General features: G+C 42.9%; 1 non-coding gene across 1 annotated transcript; it reads left to right on the top strand.

Moving 5' to 3' along the window:
* Positions 1-11,478: 11,478 nt before the first annotated feature.
* On the top strand, positions 11,479-11,582 carry LOC114699223. Its single transcript, XR_003735489.1, has one exon. It is a non-coding gene; the product is annotated as a U6 spliceosomal RNA (small nuclear RNA).
* The last annotated feature ends 2,374 nt before the right edge of the window (positions 11,583-13,956 follow it).

Genomic DNA, 13,956 nt, shown 5'->3' with positions numbered 1-13,956 from the left:
CCCACATTCCTCATGATGACATCTTCAGACAGAGCTGATTTTCCGGCCTTGGTCTTGTGTAATGCATGGCTTAGATATACCACCTAACAAGGCGGTTCATCCATGTTAATTACCACTTCTCACAGTGCCTGTGTGCATGAATCAGGTCAGCACACAAGGAGACTGACTTTCCTGGGACAACAATAACCCTTGAAGTTTACCAGCACAAGCGGGAACTACTAAAGCTTCTCCAAAATTTAGGATTAAGCAAAAGAGTGGCATGTGTCTTCACCATCAGCTTGAATGTTGTCCGCCGGACTCGCCAAGGGAATTTTCTGACTCCTGGGGTATACATCTTGCTAGACACCCCACCCCACCCCACCCCAGACAGGGTTTCTCTGTGTAGCTTTGTGCCTTTCCTGGAAATCACTTGGTAGTCCAGGCTAGCCTCAAACTCACAGAGATCCACCTTGCTCTGCCTCCCGAGTGCTGGAATTAAAGGTGTGTGCCACCACTGCCCGGCAATTATGGTCTTTTATAAGTCAGTAAAGGTAGATTTTGAACTTGTAGAAAACAGATGGCTACGTTAAATGATTCTTCTCTGATGACAGTGCAAATAAATTCAATAGTGAATAATAGAAAATTATTTCTGCCCAGGGGAAAAGACGATAGAAAAAGTGGCCATTTGCTGGCCCTGAAGAGCATTAACAGTTTTATTTTCTAATCTAGGTTAGCAAGCCGAACTCGAACAAGCTCTGTGTCAGCCACTGCAAATACCTCTTCAGTCTCATGAATGGTCTCAGCATCATGCTGGCTTCGCTCATGGATGATTAAATAAATCTTTGACACATCTTCGCTTTGGAGTTGTATGAGTCACGTTTGTAAGTTTTTTAAAACCATTCTTCAGCAGCCTCCTCAGCTTCTTCCAGGAGGCCTAATGGGCCTCTCAGACATAACCCCTCTGAGGCTCGGCTTCAGCCTTCATCCCCAAATTGCTTTGTTGTTCTCCCTTCCCTGCAGGAAGAGGTGTGTCTCCTGTAAAGCTGTTTTGAAGGCCTCAGTCACAGTGCTGAACCGTGACCTGGTTTGGAAACAGTCCTCACATGTGTACTCAAGGTCATGTCATTAAGCCAGGCCCTACTCCTGTGCCTAATATCCTTGTGGGAAACAGGAAATTTAGACACAGTAGGACAAAGACTGCAGTGATGTTACCCCAAAGCCAAGGATGGTGAAGGCCTGACAGCTTCATAATCAGGAGCTAGAAGAAACAGGAAGGGTCTTTCACTATAGGTTTGAGAAGGAGGTGGCCCTGCAGACACTCATTTTGGAGCTTTTGGCCTCCAGACTGTGGGACAACAAATTTCCTTTGATGAAGATACTCACTCTGTGTTCCAGAAGCTGTATGACACGAAGAAAGTCTCAAATTACTGGGACCCTCATGCCTCTGAACGACAAGCAGCCTCAACTGCTCACATAAGATTCATCAGCAGCCAGACATGGTGGCGCATGCCTTTAATCCCAGCACTTGGGAGGCAGAGCCAGGCAAATCTCTGTGAGTTCGAGGCCAGCCTGGTCTACAGTGCTAGTTCCAGGACAGTCATAACTACACAGAGTTAGTTAGTTTCCCTCCTGTCTTGGAGGGGGGCAAAAAAAAAAAAAAAGAAAAAGAAAAAGAAAAAGAAAAAGAAAAAAGAAATGAAAATACATGTCTTGTATGGAACATTAAAAGCAGTATTATTCACAACAGGCAAAAAGGGGGAAAGTGGGTTAGGGATTTAGCTCAGTGGTAGAGTGCTTGCCAGATGTAGCAGGAATCTTAAAAATTCTTATTGATAAAATCAAACCCGGAGCCAGGTATTGGGGTGAATACTGGAACGTCAGAGAGACAGAACAAGCCACAGCTATCTCACCTCGCCAGATCCTCAGCTGGTCTTGTCTCCTCAGACTGGAGGCCTCTGAGTCCTCATCCGGAATGGGTCTCAGCTGAACTGCTGCTCGAAAGCCTGAAGTTTAACCAGCCACATGCTTAACCAGCCAAATGCTTAACCAGTTTCTGGTCCTCACGCCTTATATACATTTATGCTTTCTACCATCACTCCCTAGGATTAAAGCCTTGCTTCCTGGGATTAAAGGCATGAGTCACCATGCTTGGCTGTTTCCAATGTGGCCTTGAACTCACAGAGATCCAGAGGGATTTCTATCTCTGGAATGCTAGGATTAAAGGTGTGAGTGCCACCATTTCCTAGCCTTTGTATCTAGTGGCTGTCTGTTCTCTGACCCCAGATAAATTTATTAGAGTACACAATATTTTGGGGAACACAATATCACCACATTTCCTCTCTTTTTGTCTAAAATTAAAAAGCTTATAACTAATACAAGAAAAACTATCTTCAATAAGTATATGCAGTATACAGTCAAGATTACATTAACAATGTCTAGTCCATTAACATTTGACAGATCCAGACAAAAAAACTCCATTATATATATTAACAATGTCCAGTCCAGATATTCTTTTTTCTTTCATAATACATTCAGTAGTCCAGCTACAGATATTCTTTTTTCTTTCATAATACATTCAGTAGTCTACCTTTTGTCATTTTTATATCTTCCCCTTTTCTTCAGTGTAGATTCAATGATCTACCTATTTATCCTATTATTTCTTTATCTTTTTTCTCAGAGTAGATTCGATGATCTATCTCATATCTATATTCTCTTTTTCTTTTTGCTTTCTAGGGGTGAAGATATCTTTAGGGAATCTTGAAAAGAAAATTTGTGGGTTAAACATCAAGTCCTGTATCATTTGTCCAATCTCTGCATAATAGGAAAGGCCCTGAATTCGGTCCTCAGATGGGGGGTTGGAGGGAGTGGCTGATGAATAGATAAATAAAATGTATATCCATAAATAGAATATTATTTGAGATTAAAAAGAAGATGAACTACTGACATGTAGTAATGTAGATGAACCTGGCAAACAAGTTCAGCCAAAGGAGTCAGGCACTAACGACACATGCTATACGTCTCCACTTGGAGAAAATGTCCCGACTAGGCAAATCTACAAAGATGGATTTAGTTGCCAAGGACTCTGGGAGAAGGAAATTGAGAGTGGCTGCTGATGGCTCTGAAACTGCTCTAAAAGTGGCCGTGGAACCTGGCCTGGGGTACCCGTCTGTGATAGCAGCATCTGACAGACAGAAATGGGGCACTACAAGGCCTGTCTCAAACCAGTAGGTAACCAGAGGCTTCTAGTCAAGCCTGATGATACTGACTAATCTCTTCCTGCTCCTTCCAACCAAGCACAGCTTTCCCCGCCCCCAAGACAGAGTTTCTCTGTGTAGCTTTGCGCCTTTCCTGCAACTTGCTTTGTAGCCCAGGCTGGCCTCGAAATCACAGAAATCTGCCTGGCTCTGCCTCCCGAGTGCTGAGATTAAAGGCGTGCGCCGCCGCCGCCGCCGCCGCCGCCGCCGCCGCCGCCGCCACCACCACCACCTGGCTCAAGCTCAACTTTTAAGTGACACAGCAGATAATTGTAGAAGTCTCCATGACAGGAAGAGAAAGCAGGCTGGTCAGTGGCCTAGGAAACACACAAGTTGCAGTCTCCCACACCCTGCTAGGCCCAGTGTCTTCTGAACCTCCAGTCAGTGGCGGAGGTGCCCAGGTACATCTATTTCTCCCTAGAACCCCACCCAGCAGTGAGGGAAGCTTGAGCACCTTCCCTGGCTTGGGTGGTGGCGCATGCCTTTAATCTCAGCACTCAGGAGGCAGAGCCAGGTGGATCTCTTTGAGTTCAAGGCCAGCCTGGTCTACAGAGTAAGATCCAGATTTAAAAAAAAAAAAAAATTGAGTACCTTCCCTGGATTCAGCAGAGACAAGGCAGGAGCCTGAGACTAGCAGTCCACCTCAGTTGGTCTCTTCCCCTCCCACCCAGCCACTCTGGGCCGCCTAGGAAGCACCTCTATCCCCACAGGCAACCCCACCCCAAAGAATTAAGTAGATACCTCCGTGGCACCTGATGAATAAAACAGACCAGGATAGAATGGCAAGGACCCTTAACACTGCACTGTCGTGAGAGCCACAACCCACAGGCGCAGCCCAGGAAGTCCTCACTTGCACAAAACAACTGCCCAGCTAAAGGACAGGGAAGGGTTAAGCAGGGTTCAGTCTCATAACCCTAATCCGAACTGTCCAGTCATGGTTGGGGGATGATTTCAATCAAAACTCACAGCTTGACTGGGAAGGATCACCAGCCAGGGGCGGCACAAAGGAATCAGACGTGGAATCTGTCAAGCATCCATCCCCAAAAATGCTTCAAGAGTGGCTACAAATTATCTCAAAATAGATGAACAAATAGAAAAGCTCAGGAAAAATTTTTGTATCAAAAGAACCAAAGGCAAATTAGAGAACTGAAAAAAAAAAAGATTTTGAAAAACTTACTTGATAGATTCAATAGCAAATTAAATAGGACATAGGAATGAATCTGGACTCTGAACTGGAAGATAAGGTCATAAAAGTTTCCCAACTGCACTAGAGAGAGAAACTAGATTGAAAGAACTTGAACATAGCCTTGGAGATGATCTATAAAATTATTAAAATAAATCTAGTTTTGCTAGGCTTTGTGTCAGTGAAGTCCAAGAAGAAGCATGGGGCTGAGAACATTTTTTAAAAGTCTAATAGCAGAAACTTCGAAAATACAGCAAAAGATATAAACCTGCACATTCAAGGTTAGTGGGGTCCAAATAAGACAACCCCCAAGAAGCCTGCTCTATGTATCATAGTTAAACTTCTGAACTGGGGACAAAACATCTGCAAAGTGGACTCAGAAAGATGATACACTGCCTGCAGGGATGGGGTGTCTCAGCAGAAGACACTGAAGCCAGGAAGATGGGGACACCACTCTCCTAAAAAAGAACTGTCCACCAGGAATTCTCTATTTAATGAAACTCCTTCAGATTGAAAGAGAACAAATAAAGAGAATCTCTAATGTTAGAGGAACAACAGGAAGATGAGAACAATGCACTGTGAACAGAACTACACAGGAGAGAGACACAAGCAGGAGCAAAGACTCAGCAGTCACGGTGCCCGCTGCACAATCTGGAGAACAGGAGTTCCGATCTCAGCACACGTAACAAGCTAGCGTCCTATGAATGCCTGTAAAACCCCAGCTCCTCCGAGGGGCAGACAGGAAGATTGCCGAGACTTTCTGGCTTCCAGCCTAGCCCAGAAAATGGGAAAAAAAAAAAAAAAAAAAAAGGAGCTCCAGGTTCTCAGAAAAACCCTGCCTCAAAGGAACAGGCAGAGATAAGGAGAGGACCCCAACACCCTCTTTTGGCCTCTGTGCATATGTGCAGATATGCATGTGTATGTGTGTACATGTCCGCATGAGTGTGTGTATGTTTGTGTATGCCTGTGTATGCAGGCCCAGGCCTGTACATATGTGTGTCACACATAGGAAGATTAGCTGAAGGAAGCTCTCAAGGAGGAAAATCATGATAACAGAAGCCAACTTCAGCAATGGAAAAAGAATAATGCAATGAATGCAAGACAGGTAAGTGAGATTGGACATCATCAATGTGTTTCTTTTTTCTTTTTTTAATTTATTTTTTATCTGCTTTGGTGTTTTGCCATGGGTGTTGGGTCCCCTGGAACTGGAGTTATAAACAGTTGTGAGCTGTCATATGGGTGCTGGGAATTGAACCTGGGTCCTCTGGAAGAGCTGGCCAGTGCTTTTAACTGCTGAGCCATCTCTCCAGCCCCATCAATGTGTTTCTTAAACCATACTGACATCTTCATACAGACATACATGCAGACAAAACACCAATGTACTTTAAAAATAAGTAAATTAAACCATGCTGAATTGTTGAAGCAAAAAATAACACTGTCTAATGTTGTGGAATATCATTTTAACTAGGCAAAGATGTGTTACATTTGTTTATGTTGCAGAATATTACTTTAACTGTGTAAAAGTGTGTTACATTTGTTTCTGCTGCCTTTGTTAACAATGTAAAGATATGTTACATTTATTTTTGCTACATTTGTTTAATTTTGTGAAAATGTGTTGCATTTATTTCACCTTGCCTGCCTAAGGCACCTGATTGGTCTAATAAAAAGCTGAATGGCCAATAGCTAGACAGGAGAGGGACAGGCGAGGCTGGAGGGCTGAGAGAATTAGAGAATCTAGGCTTGAAAAAAGAGAGAAAAAGGGAAAAAGAGAATAACACACCCAGGGCCAGAAGCCAGGCAGCTGCCAGCCAGCTAGACGTGAAAAGCAGTGAAAAAGTAGGACATACCGAAAAAAAGAAAGGAAAAAAGCTCCGAGGCAAAATGTAAAGAGAAACAGATTCAGCCAGGCGGTGGTGGCGCACGCCTTTAATCCCAGCACTCGAGAGGCAGAGCCAGGCGGATCTCTGTGAGTTCAAGGTCAGCCTGGGCTAACAAGTGAGCTCCAGGAAAGGCACAAAGCTACACAGAGAAACCCTGTCTCGAAAAACAAAGAGAGAGAGAGAGAGAGAGAGAGAGAGAGAGAGAGAGAGAGAGAGAGAGAGAGAGAAACAGATTCAAATAAGAGCTAAGATAAGGATGCACATTCATAACTAATAATCTAATAATAAGTCACTGTGTCATGATTTGGCCTAAAAGAAGGCCTGCTATAGTCTATGTACATATAGGATATGTTATATAAATGCACATATAGGAAATTTTTTTAAATTATAGGTTTTGCTCAGTGATAATGGTGCACACCTTTAACCCTAGCACACAGGAGGCAGAGGCAGATTGATCTCCAACTTTGAGGCCATCCTGGTCTATAGAGTGAGTTCCAGGACAGCCAGGGTTACAGAGAGAACTCTCAAAAAAAAAAATCACTAAACAAAACAAAAGTATTTATAGGTTTTAGTGGATAAGGTAAGGAGACAAATGTAGTGAATTTCTGTACTTCACTCATAATACTAAATGTCAATATGAATAGACTATGATAATATATTCATGTTTATTGTAATGCCCAGAAAACCACCGAGAAAATTACATAAATATTATGCTAATAACACTATAAAAAATCAAAATGGAATTCTAAACAATGTTCATGTATCCCACAGGAAGGCAAGAAAAGAGAAGTGAAATGAGGAAGAAAGAAAATAAAAAGTAAAATGGCAAAACATTGCAATTTCTTTTTTCGTTTTATTAAAAAATATAACTCAGGAGTAAATATTAGGGAATAAGCTTGAGAGATCCACGGAGCGACAGAGACATGTGGTCTCTCCCCACTTCCCAGATAGAAGAGACCACCAGCAACGTCTCGGCTCCTCCTTTTTCTCCTTCGTGTGTCCTTCTATCTCTGAGTGGACCAGGAAACACTATGGTCCACTCCAGGCAGCTGAATGTGTGCTCTGACCTCTGAACCAGTGTTGGACTCTACTGGTGGTCTCGAGCAATCAACACAAACAAATTTCCCTCAACAAAAACTAAAATCCAATGTACCAATAATTACTTTAGCGGGGTGGTGGTGGCACACACCTTTAATCGCAGCACTCAGGAGGCAGTGGCAGGAGGATCTCTGAGTTTGAGGCCAGCCTGGTCTACAGAGGGAGTTCTAGGACAGCCAGGACTACATAGAGAACCGCTGTCTCAAAAAAACAAACAACAACCACCAAACCTGGATATGGGTGGGTGGTGCACACCTTTAAATAATAATGAAACACATGACACAGAAACCTGACAAAAGCCTGGTGTGGTGGCACATGCCTGTAATCCCAGAATTTGGGAGGCAGAAATCAGGAGGCCTGAGAGTTCAAGGCTAGCCTGGTTTATTTGCTGTGATCCTGTTTCATAGTAAGGGCTGGAGAGATGGCTCAGTGCTTAAGAGTATGTACTGCTCTTGCAGAGGCCCTGAGTTTGGTTTCCAGCATCCATATTAGATGCCTGTAACTCCAGTCCAAGGAAATCCTCTTTTGGTCTCCTTGGACAGCTGAACTCACATGGACACCCACACATAAACACATTATTATTAAAACTAAAAATTTAAAAATATTAGATTAATTTATATTTTAGGTATATGATTGTTCTGTATGTATGTATGTGTGCCATGTGTGATGCCTGTGGTGTCAGAAGTGTGTGTGTGTGTGTGTGTGTGTGTGTGTGTGTGACAGATTGGAACTGGATACGAGCTAGAATTGGGTGCTGGAATTGTACCCAAGTCCTCTATAAGAGCAACAAGTGTTTTTAACCACTGAGCCCCATCTCTCTACCACCTAAAATTAAAAAAAAAAAAAGAAGTGGGTTGGGTGGGGGAGGCTGGGGGGGCAGGAGGAGGGAGGAGAGGGGAATCTGTGGTTGCTATGTAAAATGAATAGAAAAATCTCTTAATAATAAAAAATAAAAATAAAACAAAAAAGAGGCATTAGGAAATTGAAATACATTATATCCAGTGAAAAAGATACAACATATCAAAAACTGTGGACACAGGGAACTCTAAACTCTAAATATATATCTTAGACAAAAAGAAACATGGCTAGGCTTAGTTGTATATGCCTGTAATCCCAGAACTCAGGAGACAGATGCAAGAGGACTGCTCTAAGTTCAATACCAGCCTGGTCTACAAAGTGAGTTCCAGGTTAGCTGGAACCCTCCTAGAACTAGGGGCTGGAGAGATGGCTCAGTGTTAGGTCTCAAAAAATTCCTTTTCCTGACCGGGCGATGGGTGGCGCATGCCTTTAATCCCAGCACTCGGGAGGCAGAGCCAGGTGGATCTCTGTGAGTTCGAGGCCAGCCTGGGCTACCGAGTGAGTTCCAGGAAAGGTGAAAAGCTACACAGTGAAACCCTGTCTCGAAGAAAAAAAAAAAAAAGAGTTCCTTTGCCCAAAGTCTGGCATTTAGACAAAAGCATTTCCTCAAGGACTTCAGGGAACTATGGCTCCTCCAGTAGCCTATGCCTGTGGTGCCTATTAGCATATCAAGGACTATGCTAACCTCTCGGCTCCTCAGTCTTTACTCACAAATCATCCTGTCTGACCCACCCTACTCTAAACCTCTCCAGCTCCTAAGCTTCCCTTCCCTTCCCCCAGCTTCTCTTTTCTCCTATATATAACCCAGTTGTTTTGGCTACTTGTTCTTTTGGTCCTCTCTTGGTTCTCACGAGCTCTCTTGGCCTCTTGGTTCCTCTATCTCCCTGTCTTTCTCCTCTCATGGCTTGGTTTAGTCTGTAACTTTACAGATGCCTCTGGCTTTATTCTCCCTCATGTCTACAATAAAACCTTCTCCTCAACCATAACTAGGATTGACTATGTCTTCATCTTCTTTTCTTTCTTTCTTCTTCTTTTTTTTTTTTTTTTTTTTTTGGTTTTTCAAGACAAGGTTTCTCTGTGTAGCTTTGGAGCCTGTCCTGGAACTCACTCTGTAGCCTAGGCTGGCCTTGAACTCACAGAGATCTGCCCGCTCTGCCTCCCGAGTGCTGGGATTAAAGGTGTGTGCCGCCGCCAGCACCCTGCCCGATGTCTTCATTTTCATTCACTGGGCAGTTAAGGGCACTTGGTGTTCTTCCAGAGGAATGGGGTTCAATTCTCAACAATCATGTTAGGCAGCTTACAATGATTGCAATCAGCTCGAAGGAACCTGACACCCTTTTCTTCCATGGAAACCACACACATGTGCAAACACACAGACACACATACACATAAAGAAAAATAAACAAATCTTAGAAAAAAAAAAAAAAAACCAAAACCTCCTAGAACTAATAAGTGAGCTCGGCAAATTTTCAAGACAGAAAAGACTTAAAAAAAATTTTTTTTTAAATTTTGTGTATATGTAAGTGCAGGTGCTAGCATGTGTGTGGAGGTCAAAGGGCAATTTCTGGAGTTGCTTCTTGCCTTACTACTTGTTGAGGCAAGGCTCTCTTGTTTCTGCTGTTCCACTGCTTGCTCCAGGTTAGCTGGCCCAGGAGTTTCTGGGTAATTCTCTTCTCTCCATCTCTCACCTTGCTGTAGGAATGCGAACAACCAACCACAAGCAGCATTTGCCAAGTGCTGGGGGTGGAACCTGGGTCAGGAGACCTGCACAGCTAGTACCTTTACAGGAAGCACTATCTCCCTGTGCCACAAATAACATTAGAAAAAGTCAATTATATCTTCCTACTAGCAGTAAACATAGGGACACTGATATGTAAAATACCACACATTTACAATGGGTTAAAATGGAATAGTAAACATAAATTTAACAAAATACATACAATTTGTACACTGAAAACTATAAAACACTGATTAAGAAAACATTTTGCTGGATAGTGATGGTGTATACCTTTAATCCCAGCACTCAGGAGGCAAAGCCAGGCAAATCTCTGTGAGTTTGAGGCTAGCCTTGTCTACAAAGTAAGTTACAGGACAGGCAGAGAAAGAAACCCTGTCTCAAAAAACCAACACCCTTCCACGCTGGGATCCACACTGCCTAGCAAAAAAAGAAAGAAAGAAAAGAAAACAATGTTTGGCGGTCCCCCTATAAGCTGCCACAAAGTTGCAGTGAGATTCACAAAGTTGCAATGAGGTTCTCTGGATCTGCCCACCTTTCTTTGTTCCAATTGAGAAAGGTGTAACTATTCATTGTTCTTCTCTTTCTTGCAAATGCTGGCCAGAACTATGTTTTTCCTTGCTTTCTCTGAAGCCTTCTTTCCCTCCATGTGGCTGCCCACAAGCAAGTGGCGGACCTTCCTGCCAGTTTAACTCAATCAGCATGGCTTTTTCCTTCTCTCCTCCACTCCCCTCCTTTGGGCAGTAACTGAGATTTACAGCTTGCCTGCCTTCAGGTGTTTTTCTTTTAAATACTAATAAAATTCCCCCCTGAGGTTAGAAAAAAAGAAAAAAAGAAAGAAATGAAGGAAGGAAGGGAGGGAGGAAGGAAGGAAGGAAGGAAGGAAGGAAGGAAGGAAGGAAGGAAGGAAGGAAGGAAGGAAAGTTCTAAATAAATGAATGAGACATATTATGTTTACACACTAGTATACTCAAAATAATAAAAATATCAATTTCCTCCAAATTTAGCTCTAAGTTTAACCTAATTCCTACCAAAATCTGAGCAATATTTTTGGATACATTATTCTAAAAATTGACATGACAGCTAAAACAATTTTGGAAAAAGTGAATTATGTAGGAAAAAACATCAGTCCACCTAATTTACTAAGAAGTGAAGCTGGGAGAGGGGAAGGCAAAGGAGGCGGATCAACCTAAGAATATCACACTTTATGCAAGGATTTAGTCAAACTGAACAAAGGATTTAAATATAAACCTATCATCCTTTCCAAAAAGCACTAGTAGAAAGTCTCTGGGATCTAGAATTAAGCAACAATTTCCTAAACTAAATATCAAAAGCATGACCTCAAAAGGAAATATTGGTAAATGGAACCTTAACCAAAGCCGAAAGCTTTTGATCCACACGACCCTACAAGGGTCTAAAAAGGTAAGCTAAAGATAGGAGAAAATATCTGCATTCCACAAAAAGATGGACATACAGACCTTAACCTTTCAAGAGCTCAACTCAGCAGTACATATACTGAAAATAAAAGGATACGGACATTAGCATGGCCCCTGTGCAATGATGCTTTGCAAATTCATGAAATGTTTTATTATTTAAAAAAGTAATTGCTGGGCGGTGGTGGCACACGCCTTTAATCCCAGCACTAGGAAGGCAGGGCAGGAGGATCTCTGAATTTGAGGCCAGCCTTATCTATAAAGTGAGTTCCAGGACTGCCAAAGCTACAAAGAATCAAAACCAAAACCAGGGCTGGAGAAGTGGCTCATCGGTTAAGAGCACTGGCTGCTCTTCCAGAGGTCCTGAGTTCAGTTCCCAGCAACCACATGGCAGCTCACAACATCTGTAATAAGATCCAATTCCCTCTTCTGGTGTGCATGAAGACAGGTCACAGGTCACTCATATACATAAAATAAATAAGTATTAAAAAAAAAAAAACCCAACCAAATAAACAACAAAAAACCCCAAACCACTCAGCAGAGTGTGGTGGCTCACAACTTTAATCTCAGCACAAGGAGGTGGAAGCAGATGAATTTCTGTGAACTCAAAGTCAAAGTTACATGGTAAGACACTATCTCAACAAAATAAAAAACAAAACTCAACAGTAATTGCTGTGATACCACATACCTATAATCTCAGTACTCAGAAGGCTGAAGCAGGAGGATCACTCCAAGTTTAAGGTCAACCTGGAATACATAGTGAGACCCATTCCCAAAACCAAAAGGCAGGCATGGTGGTACAAGCCTTTAGTCCAGCAATCGGGAGTCAGCTTTATCTACAGTGAGTTCTAGGCCAGCCGAGGCTGTATAGTAAAACCCTGTCTCAAAATGAACGAACAACAAAATGTCAACAATATGTTTTGAAAATTTTATTTTCATCTTGGAAAGTAAGTCAGAACCAAGGCCACTAGAAGCTGTTATCTTTCATGACCTTCTGGCAAATGGCCCATAGGGGCCCATCTGAGCCCTCAGCTTCCACAGTCAGTCCAGCTTTCCCCTGGACCCCATTACCCTTCCCCCACCAGGACCCTGCAGCAAACCCTCAACCCCCTTCCTTTGCTCCTTCCTGCTGTCCTCACCATGACCCACCCTTCTCCTCATCCTGGCATACTGACCATTCTCTCTCCATAAGACCCTTGTATCTCTACACTTCTGAGAGTTCCCTCCAGAGAACACAAAACCCTTCCCAGCCACATAGCCTTCTTTCCTCGGCTGCTTAAGTTTTCCTGGTGTTACTCACTGCTATTAAAAACCTTTGCCTGTCCCTAACTCCCACAAGTTCCATCTCATCTGAGCTTAGCAGCCCCCCTAGGTACCCATCTCCAACTTTCCCCCAAGGTAGTTCTTCACCAAGCGGTGCCCATTTTATATCACCTAAGGTATCTCAGTGGTCTCTGTGGATGGTCTCAAACTGCCTCCATATCACCCCAGTGGTTGTCTAAACATTTCTCATCACCTGCATACCTGTCACCTTGCCACCCCAGAAAGGGGCTCCAAACCCAGTCAGCACCCAGTGAAGCAGACAATCATAAAGAATAGTTTGGCAACCTGGGACTCTACTTGGTTTAGACTATGCACACAAACCTTTTATTTAACATTTTAGGATTCTCACCTGTATGTACTACACACACACACACACACACACACACACACACACCTCTCTGAGCACTGTACCTAGCAACTTAGCATTCTAGGACTCTCATTTGTATTTAGCTACAAACACACTCCACTCTGAACAATGGAAGAAGTTTCTCTTCCCCTTAAGGCGCATGAGACTTGGCAAACAGATTCTCAATACAGGAATACATGGGTACAGAGGAAGTAGATTAATCTAACCTGGACTGGTTTGGGGTACACGTACAATAAAGCAAACTGTCTTCTCTAAGTGAACTTTTAAGGAGAAATCTATTTACTATTTAATGTCTGTGCATAATTGGGTATGTATATGATTAAAATCAGATACACTGAGAAAGAATATGCACAGCATTAAAGTTTGTGACAATCTGTCAAGAGAAAGAACCATGCTACAGATCCCCCTAATAGCCAAACTCCTCTTGAGCTCCACAAAGGAAGCCTTATGGCCAGAGAGATGGCTTGGAGGTTAAGAGCATTTGCTGGTCTTCATTTTGATTCCCAGTATCCACATGGTGGCTCACAGCCATCTGTAATTCCAGTTCGAAGGGATCTGAGGTCTTCTGGCCTCTATGAGCACCGCATGCAGGTGGTGCACAGACATACATGCAGGCAAAACACTCATATACATTTTTTTTTCTTTTTTTCAGAGCTGAGGACCAAACCCAGGGCCTTGTGCTTGCTAGGCAAGCGTTCTACCACTGAGCTAAATCCCCAACCCCTCATACACATTTTTTAAAAAGGAAATTGTGCCCTTGAGTATGGACCACTATTTTCTTGTGATGTGTTCTGAATTGTTCTATTCTTTTTGTTTTGTTTTTTGTTTTTTGTATTTTTCAAGACA

The sequence above is a fragment of the Peromyscus leucopus genome, chromosome 20 (assembly GCF_004664715.2).
Source record: "Peromyscus leucopus breed LL Stock chromosome 20, UCI_PerLeu_2.1, whole genome shotgun sequence".
NCBI lineage: Eukaryota > Metazoa > Chordata > Mammalia > Rodentia > Cricetidae > Peromyscus > Peromyscus leucopus.
This window is presented reverse-complemented; position numbering and strand designations above follow the sequence as displayed.